The 12719-nt window shown below is 40.0% G+C and overlaps 1 protein-coding gene across 1 annotated transcript in view; it reads left to right on the top strand.

Annotated features, from left to right (window-relative positions):
- The window catches only part of LOC148148967 (uncharacterized), a 166692-nt gene that overhangs the window by 15333 nt on the left and 138640 nt on the right, over positions 1-12719 (top strand). Inside the window, exon 2 of the mRNA XM_087991390.1 lies at positions 11952-12111. The gene's annotated coding sequence lies outside the window, so the exon portion shown is untranslated. The remainder of the gene's footprint in view (positions 1-11951; positions 12112-12719) is intronic.

Raw genomic sequence — 12719 nt, forward strand, 5'->3', positions numbered from 1 at the left:
AGATGAGCCATGTCTGATATTGATAGTTATAGATTCACATCATTCTGCCACCTTCAGCTGCTGCCAGTTCTTGCCTAGTATTAGTAATAGTATACTGAAAAGAAAAGGATAAAAAGTGTCACTATTGTATATATTTCAAACCATCCTATTACATAAACATTTAATTACAAAATAAACCTAATAAAAAATTTCAAAGCTTAATTGTTTCCAAATCACCTTATGTTGCTATACACAAAAAGTTATATTATTTTCTCTATATATTACAAATCAGAGATATTCTACAAAATAGATATTTTCAACATACATAGAAATTTAATATTTGTAGCTTATTTCTAAATAAGATAATATTACTATAATTTTTAAATTGAAATAAATAAATCTTTCCTGAAGGGATTTCAAAAACTGATTGTTTGAAAATAAGCTGTTATCATTTGTAACACAATATGCACGTAATAAGTAGTAGACAATGTAAGTTTTTTTAAAATTCAAAACAACTGAAAGCAGCATTTTATAAAAGCATGCAAAACTGTTAATAAAAGCTTGGAAACTAGCTAGGGCATTGTTGTACTAAATTTGTTATGTTTTTCAGTCTAGTCAGTAACTTAAAAACTTAGCCCATATAGTCCATTAATTTGTTGCAGATAATAGTTTTGCTATGTTTTAACATACCACGGGACCCTTAACATTCCAAAACAGCAAGTGCCTCTTGTAAGTTTATCTAAGAGTGAAGTAATAGACCATAACAGAAAAAAAATTCTCATACTGATTGTACATGCAGCTAATAAGAGTCTGAAATTTTCAGTTTGGATTTTCATTGGCCTTTAACTTTACTTCTCATGTTCATTTACACCACTCGTCATTTTCTGGATAATGAAATAACTGCTTCAGCCTTGAAATAACTGCTATTTCTGTCTTGAGTCAGATTTCTGAGAGAAGCCTGGCATTTGTCACCCTTCAGTGTTTTATTCAAATGGCACATTGAGATCACAAACATTTGGAGAAATTGATTTAAGAGTTACATCTGACCTCTTAGCAAAGTATTGAAGCACAAACTTAACAGAATAAACTTTTGTTTCAGCTTTATTTTTAATTCAACTTTTCTCATAATCATTAGGTTGCTAAGATTTTAAAGTAAAATTTGACTATATATTTATACAATGTTCCATAGTAGAGTACAAGCGGTTGTTCCTAAAAATCCTGTGACTTTGACTTAACAGGAACTGAAGTGCAAGGAACATGGTAACGTCATAAATTTAAATAATCAGATAGCATGGTTGATAGAGAGATAAATAAGAGTAGGACACTGGAAGATTGCTCTGAGCATTTATGAATACAACCGTAGTATGTTTTACATTCAACTGGGATAATAGGTAGGCTTTTATCTCAAACCAAATCTGAAAGAAAACAAAATTTGTCAGGACAACTACCAAGCAAAATACTATATTGTTAGAATTGCCGTCTTTTGCATGAGACATTTGTTCAGGCAGACCTAAGATCCTACAGCATTATTTGAAGAAGTACACTCTGTCGGCACAAGGGCCAAAGGGCCTGTTCAGCACTGTATTGTTCTCTGAAAGGGCAGAATATTACCTGTTCCTGATAATTAGTTTCTAGGTTCTGATTACAATGGTTCTGAGTTCTGCCCACCTCTTGAGTCTTGCCAAAGGCAACCAGTTAACAGACTGTCTCCAGGAATCCCTCTAATGAAGCACAGTAAGGAGACTCCTCAGCTATTATAAGCACTAAGAGTCTGGAGGCGGAGTGGGTGCCGCCACTACAGGTGAATGCCATGTTGGAAATCTCTGAAGGTTTTTAATTGCTTAAAACTAATGTATGAATTTAATCCATCAGATTAGAGAGAAACCTTGCAGTCCTGAGTCCGCAGTTATGGTCCTCTGACACATGTGGATCACAGGTGGATCACAGAGAGGCGTAGAATAAAAAGAAGCCTTGCTGGCTTCCCAACCTAGTGTTTGAAGGCTGTCTTTGGTCACCTGCTGGGTTTTGGCTGCAGGGGGGCACATTGGCTGCTGTTGAGATCCTGATAGCATCAACCAGTTGCTCCTAAGTGAACTGTGCTGATAATTAGCTACCCATCACTGCTGGATGGGCAGCTGATGTCAGTTTCACCCTGCCTCAAGCAAGATAGTTTGGATTTGGGAACACAGAGTTGGGAGATCATGCTGCGGCTGTACAGGATATTGGTTAGGCCACTTTTGGAATATTGTGTGCAATTCTGGTTTCCCTCCTACAGGAAGGATGCTTGATACTTGAGAGTGTTGAGAAAAGATTTACAAGGATTTTGCCAGGGTTGGAGCTATCGTGAGAGGCTAAATAGACTGGAGCTGTTTTCCCTGGAGTGTTGGAGGCTGAGGGGTGACCTTCTAGAGGTTTGTAAAATCATGAGGGGCATGGATAGGGTAAATAGACAAAGTATTTTCCCTGAATTGGGGGAGTCCAGAACCAGCCAGCAAAGGTTTAGGGTGAGAGGAGAAAGATTTAAAAGGGGCCTAAGGAGCAAAGGGTGGTGCATGAATGGAATGAGCTGCCAGAGGAAGTAGTGAAGGCTGGTATAATTGCTGGTATTGAAAAGGCATTTGGATGGATATATGAATAGGAAGGGTTTGGAGGGATATGGGCCAAGTGTTGGCAAATGGGACTACATTAATTTAGGATATCTGGTGGGGATGGTCAAGTTGGACCCAAGAGTCTGTTTCTGTGCTGTACATCTCTATGACTGTGTGACTCTATAATACACCAGACAGAAGATCTGATCCATTCATTTCAAAATTCTCCCTCCCGTGTCTTGAAAACTGCTTTCATTTGGATGTTAAAATTTCACCCAGAGGGACCTGGCCAATATGTATCCCTCAAATCAATCAACACCACCAAAGTATGTTATTTGTCCACTTGCTTATTCATTTTCTGTTTGTGAGGTCTCGTTATATAGGAAATAATTGTGATATTTCTTAAACAACAGTGAAAATATTATGAAGATAATTTAATCCTCCAAAGCACTCTGGAGGAATCTGAATAAATGTGAAATGAGTTTAGACAGAGCCAGTTGCTATAAATCCGCATGGTCTTTCAATTATTCAACAGGCAGCATTTGCGAGGTCAGATTCATTTACCCAAAATTGGAAATATATTTCACTTGAAGTGAAAATGGTTGGTGTGTGAAATAGGGAAATTCATATGCAGCAATGATATTGCAATATATTGCAATGACCATATCACCATATCAGCTTTTCTGAGCTGCTCACTCTGGAATCAGCCTGGTCAGCAAAGATAACCTCTTTTCTCTTCACACAAATAACCATTGAAAGATTATCGGCAATAAGCAGAAGTGTAGAGTTGACATTAAAATCAGATCAGCCGTGATCTTATTGAATGATAGAGCAGGGCTCAAGGAGCCAAGTGGCTTACTTTTGCCCTTTGTGCATATGTCCTTAAACTTTCTTTCATTCATCCTGTATTTCAAGAATAATTATAAGGAACTCATGACTTCCCACAATTAAATGGGATCTACTATTGCTACCTTTATTGCCTCCATCTTTTACTGACCACCAAGTCAAAAATGCACTCAAGGCAACTTTAGAATGGGCTGATCATTATTGTATCCCATTTCCTTTGGGACATCATGGCTTACATTGGGTCAGCTAGTTTCTACTACTCTGCTATGTGGCTGTTTCACTGTCTGGGGTCCCTCTATCACTATCTGTTCATCTGCATGGGAGCTGTTCTGGTTCCTGTTTACTTCAGCAAGGAAGCTATATACTTTCAATTTTTGGCTCAATCCTATCATCTCTGAAATTTACAGGTCCTTTTTTTGGCCCCTTTCAATTCTACTTGATTTCAGGCTGTTTACATTTATATACAAAGTTAAAAATCACACAACACCAGGTTATAGTCCAACAGGTTTAATTGGAAGCACACTAGCTTTCGGAGCGACGCTCCTTCATCAGGTGATTGTGGAGGGCTCGATCGTAACACAGAATTTATAGCAAAAACTGAAATTATACATTGAAGAATTCAGTTACATCACACTGCAAATTTTTGCTATAAATTCTGTGTTACGATCGAGCCCTCCACAATCACCTGATGAAGGAGCGTCGCTCCGAAAGCTAGTGTACTTCCAATTAAACCTGTTAGACTATAACCTGGTGTTGTGTGATTTTTAACTTTGTACACCCCAGTCCAACACCGGCATCTCCGAATCATGACTACATTTATGTAACTTTACTTGAGACATCTGAGTCCACGTTATTTCTTTCTCCTCCTGCATTTTCCAGGGTTCTGCAACCAGCACAACTTTGTTGAAACTATTTGATTGTATAGCCTCTCTGGGCTGTCTCATGAGGATTTCAACTCTCTCTGCTCTTTCTTCACCTTGTAACTTCCTATGGGTTCTACCTGACCCCTGTTAATCTGGTAGGTTTACCTCTTTAAATGCCTACGACTTTCCCTCTATTTTCCCAATATTTCTGGGAAATATGTAAGAAGTTGTCTTATGTAAGAAGTTGTCAGGTTTGGTACTGCATGGACCAGGTGCAGAGATGGCCCTTTTGGCTGACACTAATAATGTGCTGCTCATGTCATAAGACTCTGCTGATATGCGGAAGATGTGGAAATGCCAAGAGATCTATTCAACTGGAATAAATGTTCTGAGTTTCTAATGTCTGCACACAGACCCGTTACCAGAGGAACTTGGACAATTCAAATGGAATACGATTCATCTCTTCTATCTTTGTCCTGCTAAGGAATTCTGGCTGGTGAATTTGCAAGGATTGGAAGCCAAATTGACCATTCACTGAGGATGCTGGACAAGATGCTCCAGCTCCAATTGTTTTTTTTACTGAGGTTGGGTTTTGGTCATAAACCAGCTGATCCCTGCCATGTTGCACTGCCAGCTGGTCCTTTTAATCCCGTACCTGGAATTTGTCACAAGCATAAAGGGAAAACCTTCGGATTTCCTGGGACAAAAAGCAATACCAGATTGCTGCTGAGGTACTGAAACTCCTACTTACAGAGCGGGTCAGGTAATGGTGTGCCTCTGTACAGAAGTAGTGATTTTTTTTGCCTTCACATTCTACAGCAATACCTTTACATTAAGCCTTCTCCAAGATGCTCTACCCTAATGGTGTCACAAACATGGCCTCAATATGACATACAGTTCCTGTTTATGAAGTGGACAGGTTCTTGAGCCATCTTCCAGAAATTGCCTGTCTTTTGTGTGGACCTGTTCAAGATATGCATGGCCATCTCACATTGGAGGGGAGCCTGGTAGGGGTGGCATATGTTTTAAGAAAATCACTGCTCAAAAGCAGAGTCTTCTGTCAATAAGTGTTTAGGTAGAAGAGAGAGCTCAGGATACTGGATTGATCAGACTCAGGGATGTGATCACTGGCGGAGGCGCAAGCTGAATGATGTTGGTGCAAACAGCCATTCAGGCTTTACTGGTTTACTTAGGCTCAATCAAGATTGGTCTGTAATTTTATTTGAATGTCATCTTTGCTTTGCTGGACAAATTCAGTTGAACCTTGCTTTATTCTTTTCTTGTCTCTACTTACCATACACTTCATCTGCCACTTTAGCACCCAAGATCTAAGTGTCCAAAATGCGACATCAGAGGTAAAGAAAATTTTGTGTCTCCAGTAAAACACAATATCACCAAGAAATGATGATTCCTGGAGATGAATTGGATTGTATGTAGATTTTATGAAGAAAGTGTTGATTATAGCTACAGCCAATGTTCCTTTTGGCTTTTTAACTAATCTTTCAGGATAACACGTCATCCTGATAAACAAAGGCTAAATTCATTTGAGGTGGGTTCACCAATTCCCCTTTTCACAAATTGCATTCAACCAGAGTAATAGAAAAGAACAAGAAACAGGGCATGATTTGGAGATGCGAGTGTTGGACTGGGGTGTACAAAGTTAAAAATCACACAACACCAGGTTATAGTCCAACAGGTTTAATTGGAAGCAGACTAGCTTTCGGAGCGTTGCTCCTTCATCAGGTGATAGTGGAGGGCTCAATCCTAACACATAGAATTTATAGCAAAAATTTACAGTGTGATGTAACTGAAATTATACATTGAAAAACTGATTGTTTGTTGAGTCTTTCATCTGTTTGAAACGATCATGGTATTCAAACAGATGAAAGACTCAACAGATAATCAATTTTCAATGTATACTTTCAGTTACATCATGCTATAAATTTTTGCTATAAATTCTGTGTGTTAGGATTGAGCCCTCCACTATCACCTGATGAAGGAGCAACGCTCCGAAAGCAAGTGTGCTTTCAATTAAACCTGTTGGACTATAACCTGGTGTTGTGTGATTTTTAACAAGAAACAAGGCAGTTTTTTTGCCCTAGAAAAGCCAACCGATGTCAATCATTTCCAACAGGTCATAGCTGACTGAACACAATTAGCAATAACCATTTCCAATAGCTTTTCTAGCAATTTCTGTCCTTGTTTCTGATTTCCAGCGTCTGCAATTCTTTCGGCTTTTATTCTAATAGGTATTAATCGACCATTCACAACCAATGTTGACTATATTCAGATGGCAGACGCGCATCCTGCTCAGCAACCAGGATCGACTGTGCCCAATTGTTTTCACATACTGCTCAGCAACTGCTTTAACCAATCCATTTAAATTATTTTTTCCTTCTGAGATAAGACGCTTATCCTATGATAAGAGGCTGAGTACATTGTGTATTTATTCTCTGGATTTTAAAAGAATGAGATGTGATTTCATTAAGTTAAAAATCACACAACACCAGGTTATAGTCCAACAGGTTTAATTGGAAGCACACTAGCTTTTGGAGCGATGTTTATCACCTGATGAAGGAGCATTGCTCCGAAAGCTAGTCTGCTTTCACTTAAACCTGTTGGACTATAACCTGGTGTTGTGTGATTTTTAACTTTGTAACCCCAGTCCAACACTGGCATCTCCAAATCATGATTTCAGTGAAGTATACAATATTCAGAAGGAGCTTGACAGGTAAACATGAAGAGATGCCCCTGGGTGAATATAGAACAAGGAGACACAGGCTCAAGATAAGAGTCTAATGTGAGAAACTTATTTACCTAAAGGTAATTCCCTATCCCAGAGGGTTGTGGGTTCTGCTTTGTTAAATATGCTTAAGTCTGAGTTTGGCAGATTATGGTCAGTAATGGAGTTGAAGGATATAGGAGTGGGCAGGAGGGAAGAGTGGAGGCCAATGATTAATAATATTGATGAAATGACAGAACGGGCTCGAGAGACCATCTGGTCTATTTCTGCTCCTACTACTTACCGTCTTCATTATTTAAAGAAGTTGGTTACAGTTTACATATTAAAGGATTAAAGTGAGATGAAGAGGAGCAAGATCTGAGATGAAATTCCACAGATTAGGGATTAGCTGCTTAAGGTGTAGCTATCAAAAGAGGAGCAAAGCAAATTAAATACGCAGAAGAGGCTAGAAGTGGGGAAAGCAAAATGGAAATTTTTTGTATGACTGGAGCCAATATTATTCAGCGAACAATGAGTGGATTAGGAGATGGATGAAAGGGCCTTTGTTAGGATAGGGCAGCAGAATTTTGGTTTAGGCCAAATTTATTGAATGAACTATAGGCAGATAACCAGGAGAACATTGAAAAAGTGGAGGCAGTTTATGCATGTCATAGAGTCATAGAATATTGGAGTCATAGAGTCATACAGCACAGAAGCAGACCTTTCAGCTCAATTCATCAATGTCAAACAGGTTTCCTAAACTGAATTAGTCCCATTTGCCTGCATTTTGTCTCTATCCCTCTAAACCTTTCCTATCCATACACCTATCCACATGTGTTTTAAATGTTGTAATTGTACTTGCCTCGACCATTTCCTCTGGCAACTTATTCCATATACATACCATCCTCTGCGTAAAAAAGTTGCCCGTCAGGTCTCTTTTAAATCTCTCCCCTCTCACCTTAAGCCTAGGCCCTCTAGTTTTGAACTCCCTTCCCTCGGTGAGAAGACCTTGGCTATTAATTTTATCTATGTCCCTCATGATTTTATAAACCTTTATAAGGTCACCCCTCAGTTTCCTACGCTCCAGGGGAAAAAAGTCCCAGCATTTCCAGCCTCTCCTTATAACTCAAACTCTCCAGGCTCGGTAGCATTCTTGTAAATCTTTTTTGCACTCTTTCTAGTTTAATAACATTCTTCCTATAGCAGGGCGACTAGAATTGTATGCAGCACTCCAAATGTGGCCACTGATGTCTTGTACAGCTGTAACATGATGACCCAACTCCTCTTACTCAATTCATGCAAGCATGGGCGGCACGGTGGCACAGTGGTTAGCACTGCCTCACAGTGCCAGAGACCCGGGTTCAATTCCCGCCTCAGGCAACTGTCTGTGTGGAGTTTGTACATTCTCCCCGTGTCTGCTTGGGTTTCCTCCGGGTGCTCCAGTTTCCTCCCACAGTCCAAAGATGTGCAGGTCAGGTGAATTGGCCATGCTAAATTGCCCGTAGCGTTAGGTGAAGGGGTAAATGTAGGGGAATGGGTCTGGGTGGGTTGCTCTTCGGAGGGCCGGTGTGGACTTGTTGGGCCAAAGGACCTGTTTCCACACTGTAAGTAATCTAATCTAATCTAATGCTAAAGCTTTCTTCACCACCTTGTTTACCTGTGATGCCACTTTCCAGGAATTATCTACCAGCACCCCTAGGTCTCTCTGTTCAACAATAGTTCCTAGGATGAGAGTTTCAGCACCTGAGATAGCGACAGAGATAGGCCTATTCCAAAAGTGAAAGTACACATTGTTTATAGTGGAGAGTATATCTGCAATTGTAAACAATTTACTTTAGCCTATGACATTGGTTAGAGAAGATGATGGAATTAGCAGCTTGGGAAGGTGTTTGTGGTGGGGAACTGAAAACAATGGGCTAAATCTTATGCTTATTTGTCTAAATCTGAGTTGGGATAGAGTTTTATGGAGGGTGTCTCACCTCATGAGTTTTCTTATGGTACCTTGTAAGACTCACCTCATTAATTATCTACCTGTCCCAATGACATCTGTCAAGTCTGAATTCCACCCCATCTTACCCCACCATTCTCAGAACAACTCCCCAGTTGGTGAATATCATGGAATTTACTGGCATCCTTTGTACCCATGCCATCTTTGAAAGCCCGTTGAGCTTCTGGACAAGTATTGTCAGTTCAGAGTTGCCCTGCAGAGTCACAGACATTTGCATGGACATCGCAGACAGAGGAAATTGGTGCCCCACTATATGGGCAGGAACCTGGAGGTCCTGCTGGAGGAATCATTCACATATGGGACTTCTTGCTTCATGACCAGCAGGGAAGACACACACAAGCCTGGTCCATGATTGCTAACCTGGTTTAAGCAATCTCAGCTATCTGGAGGAATGGCCAGTGCTATAGGAAGAAGGTCAATGCCCTTCTCCACTCTGCCAGTGTAGGTGCCACCAGCTCCTCTTGGATACCTCACTCTCGCTCTATCTCTGCTACTGTGTCCACCTCCAACCAAAGGTCATGCTCTACCACTCTTGCAATTACCTGGAATGTGTTCCCCACTCACCTTCACCTGCCCCAAACTCCTGACACTACTAACCCTGCATGCCTGCTCGCTCATTCAGGGCACCTCCCAACCTGCACCAACAATACCCATGCCACCCACTTTCATCTCCTGTAGTACCTGCCTCTTTCATTCAATGAGGAATACAGCCCACAATAGGGCAAGAAACATCAAGATGGGTGGAGTGCTGCCCATAATTTGGCTTCCTAGCCCCTATAAGGAGATATCCTGATACTGACCCCCTGAGCAAGGCTGAGACTGATATCAGAGGCTGCCCCATGGAATCCCCTGAATATAGGTTACCCCCCTTGACTGATCTGAGGCCTGCTTCCTGGCTTTGTGTCTGCATTAAATGACCCTAGTATTTCTGGCTGAGGTGACAAAATTGAAAAAAAAGGACAAGGCAATGCAAGGTAGGGATGCTGTGAGTATTCTGGTAGAGTTAGAGTGAGTAAATGCTATGATAGTGAGCAAAGAGCCCAGAGATGCAGCCTGGTCCAGTTCAGAGAACGTATCCCTCAGTGCATAGTGTTCTTCCTGCAGCGTTACAACAATAGTTACCAATTCAGCCTGAGGTATAGCATTGAAATGCAGAAGGCAAGTGGTATGTCATGAGGGTCCTGAGAGACTAGCAAACATCGAATGCCAATGTCCATGATGTGGGGTGGCATGGTTGCTGCCCAGGGAGTGTGGTCTAAGATGTTGGTGTCTAGTTTCCAGAATGGAGGTCACTTGGAACAAGCAGTGAGTTGAATCTGCCAGTTTCTTGCACTAGTTTGCTTGTCAGGTTTTCTCAACATCTAGCTTATTTGTTAAGTTTAGTAACATAGGAGTTTAAATGTTAATGAGGTAGGTTATGGCATTAACAAAACTTTCAATAAGCAGTAATCTCAGTCAGTTTGCATATTGCCTCTGGCAAGAATTTTGCAATGCCACATTGAAAAACATAAAAGATGGAGTGAAATGATCTCAATATCGTGATGGGCATGATGCCAGACTGTGGCACAAATCTCATCTTAGACCACAGGGGTTTTTAAATGGGGAGGTGATGTCCCAGACTATCACTCCAGACACCCTGGTAATGCTCTGGGGACCCGGTTCGAATCTCACCATGGAGGGATTTTAATTCAATAAAAATCTGGAATTAAGAGACTAATGATGACCATGAATCCACTGTTGATTTTTGGAAAAACTCATCTGGTTCACTACTGTCCTTTAGGGAAGGAAACTGCTATCCTTATCTGGTCTCAACTACATGTGACTCCAAACCCACAGCAATGTAATTGACACTGAACTGCCTCTGGGCAATTAGGGATGGCCAATAAATGTTGGCCTAGCCAGTGATGGCCTCATCCTATGAATGAATAAATTAAAAAATAAACTAACAAGTATAAGCAATTAATGTTGGCATAGGAACATCAGAATTAGGAGCAGAAATAGATTATTTAGCTCTTTGATCTTGCTGTACCTTTCAACCAAATCATAGCTAATCTTCTATCTTAACACCATTTCAATATCTTCCCATATCCCTCAATGTCTTCAATATCTACAAAATTTATTGCACTCTCATTTCCACAACACCCTGGGGTACAGAATTCTAAAGATTCAGCATCATCTTACTGGAGAAATTCCTCCTCATCTCTCCAATAAATAACACACCCTTATTCTGAGACTGTATCCCCTAGATCTCAGTTTTGCTCCTTATACACAGGTGCTGATTCACATTAATAAAGCATCTGGAGATAACTAATGAATTGCCAACATCTCCCTTTAAATCCATGTGCAAATAAATTCCTTCCAGCATTGAAGGGGTTACATGGCATTACTGTGGAGTCAGAATGACTTTGTGTTTGTGCACATTATTTTAAATGTAACATTGAAATCTTATATAAATGAATGTTCCTTTAGTCTGGCAATCCATTTTTTTGATGCTATTGATCTTTCTCTGGCTGTGCATCTCAGTATTTGTCAGTCATAAATGCAGATACTCTGGTACCCTGCAATTCATTATTTGCCTCTGACTGCAATGCTGCTGAGGAAGTGAAAGCTGCAGAACTATATACCGCAGAGTCACTCAGACATTGCCAAGAAAAGATGAATAAGCAATTTTAGAAAATGTCTGTTCAACCATGTGTTCATTCTCAACACAAAGCAAACTACAAGCTTCTTGAAATGAATTAGAAAAGTCAGATTTGTGCTGCTTCAGTTTTCAATATAAGCCAATAAATATATACAGCTTAACATTTTTCTGCAATTATGTAATGTAATATTCAAACATAAATTTGTATGTTTATCATTTAAAACATTTTGGATTATAAAGTTGAAAGCTAATGCCTGGTCTTCAAATAAGTTGACATAAACATATTTCGCTATGATTTTTCCAGCCTGAATTCTTTACATAATCCCTCCATTATGCTGTGTTACAACCTGGCTCTGGGCAGAGTTCCCCAAATTATTCCAGTTCTAAGTGGGAAACTCCAATTTGTCAAGCTTCCAAGTAAGGAGGATGAACTGACTCCCCTTCTTTATTCAGCTGCTTCTTTGGTAGGTCACAAAATTTCTTCCTAGACCAAATGAATTTATGTTTTAAAATGAGTCAATTTGACAATGGTTTTTTGAGTTAATAATGGAGTTAGATAATTAGTTACTAAATGCAACATGACATAATAATGTAATACACATATTTCTCATTTCTAACCTATGCATTAATCCAAAAAAGATGGAAGTTAAACATATACTGATCAGTCTCTGATTCATTCATGAAGGGTAGATAATGAAGCATTGACAGCTGATCAATTGATTTCAAAATCTTTTGCTTTTCAGATTAGGTGAAATCTTTTAGTTCTGGTCCCTTTTGATTGGCTTGCTAACTGGTTTCCCAGCACTTAGAGGGAGTATTTCTTTTCTCCTGTTTCTTTTTGAAGTGGTTTGCTGACTGGCTTCCAGCATCCAGAACAAGAGAGTCCTTTACCTGTAATGCAAAGATGGCTAGTAAATAGTTCGATTAGATTAGATTCCCTACAGTGTGGAAGCAGGCCCTTCTGCCCAACATATCCAACCAACCCTCCGAAGAGCAACCCACCCAGACACATTCCCCTACATTTACCCCTAACACTATGGGCAATTTAGCTTGGCCAATTCACCTAACCTGC

This window comes from Chiloscyllium plagiosum, unplaced genomic scaffold (assembly GCF_037043375.1).
Source record: "Chiloscyllium plagiosum isolate Xiang-an unplaced genomic scaffold, Cpla_swu_hap1 HiC_scaffold_10, whole genome shotgun sequence".
NCBI classification, from domain to species: Eukaryota; Metazoa; Chordata; class Chondrichthyes; order Orectolobiformes; family Hemiscylliidae; genus Chiloscyllium; species Chiloscyllium plagiosum.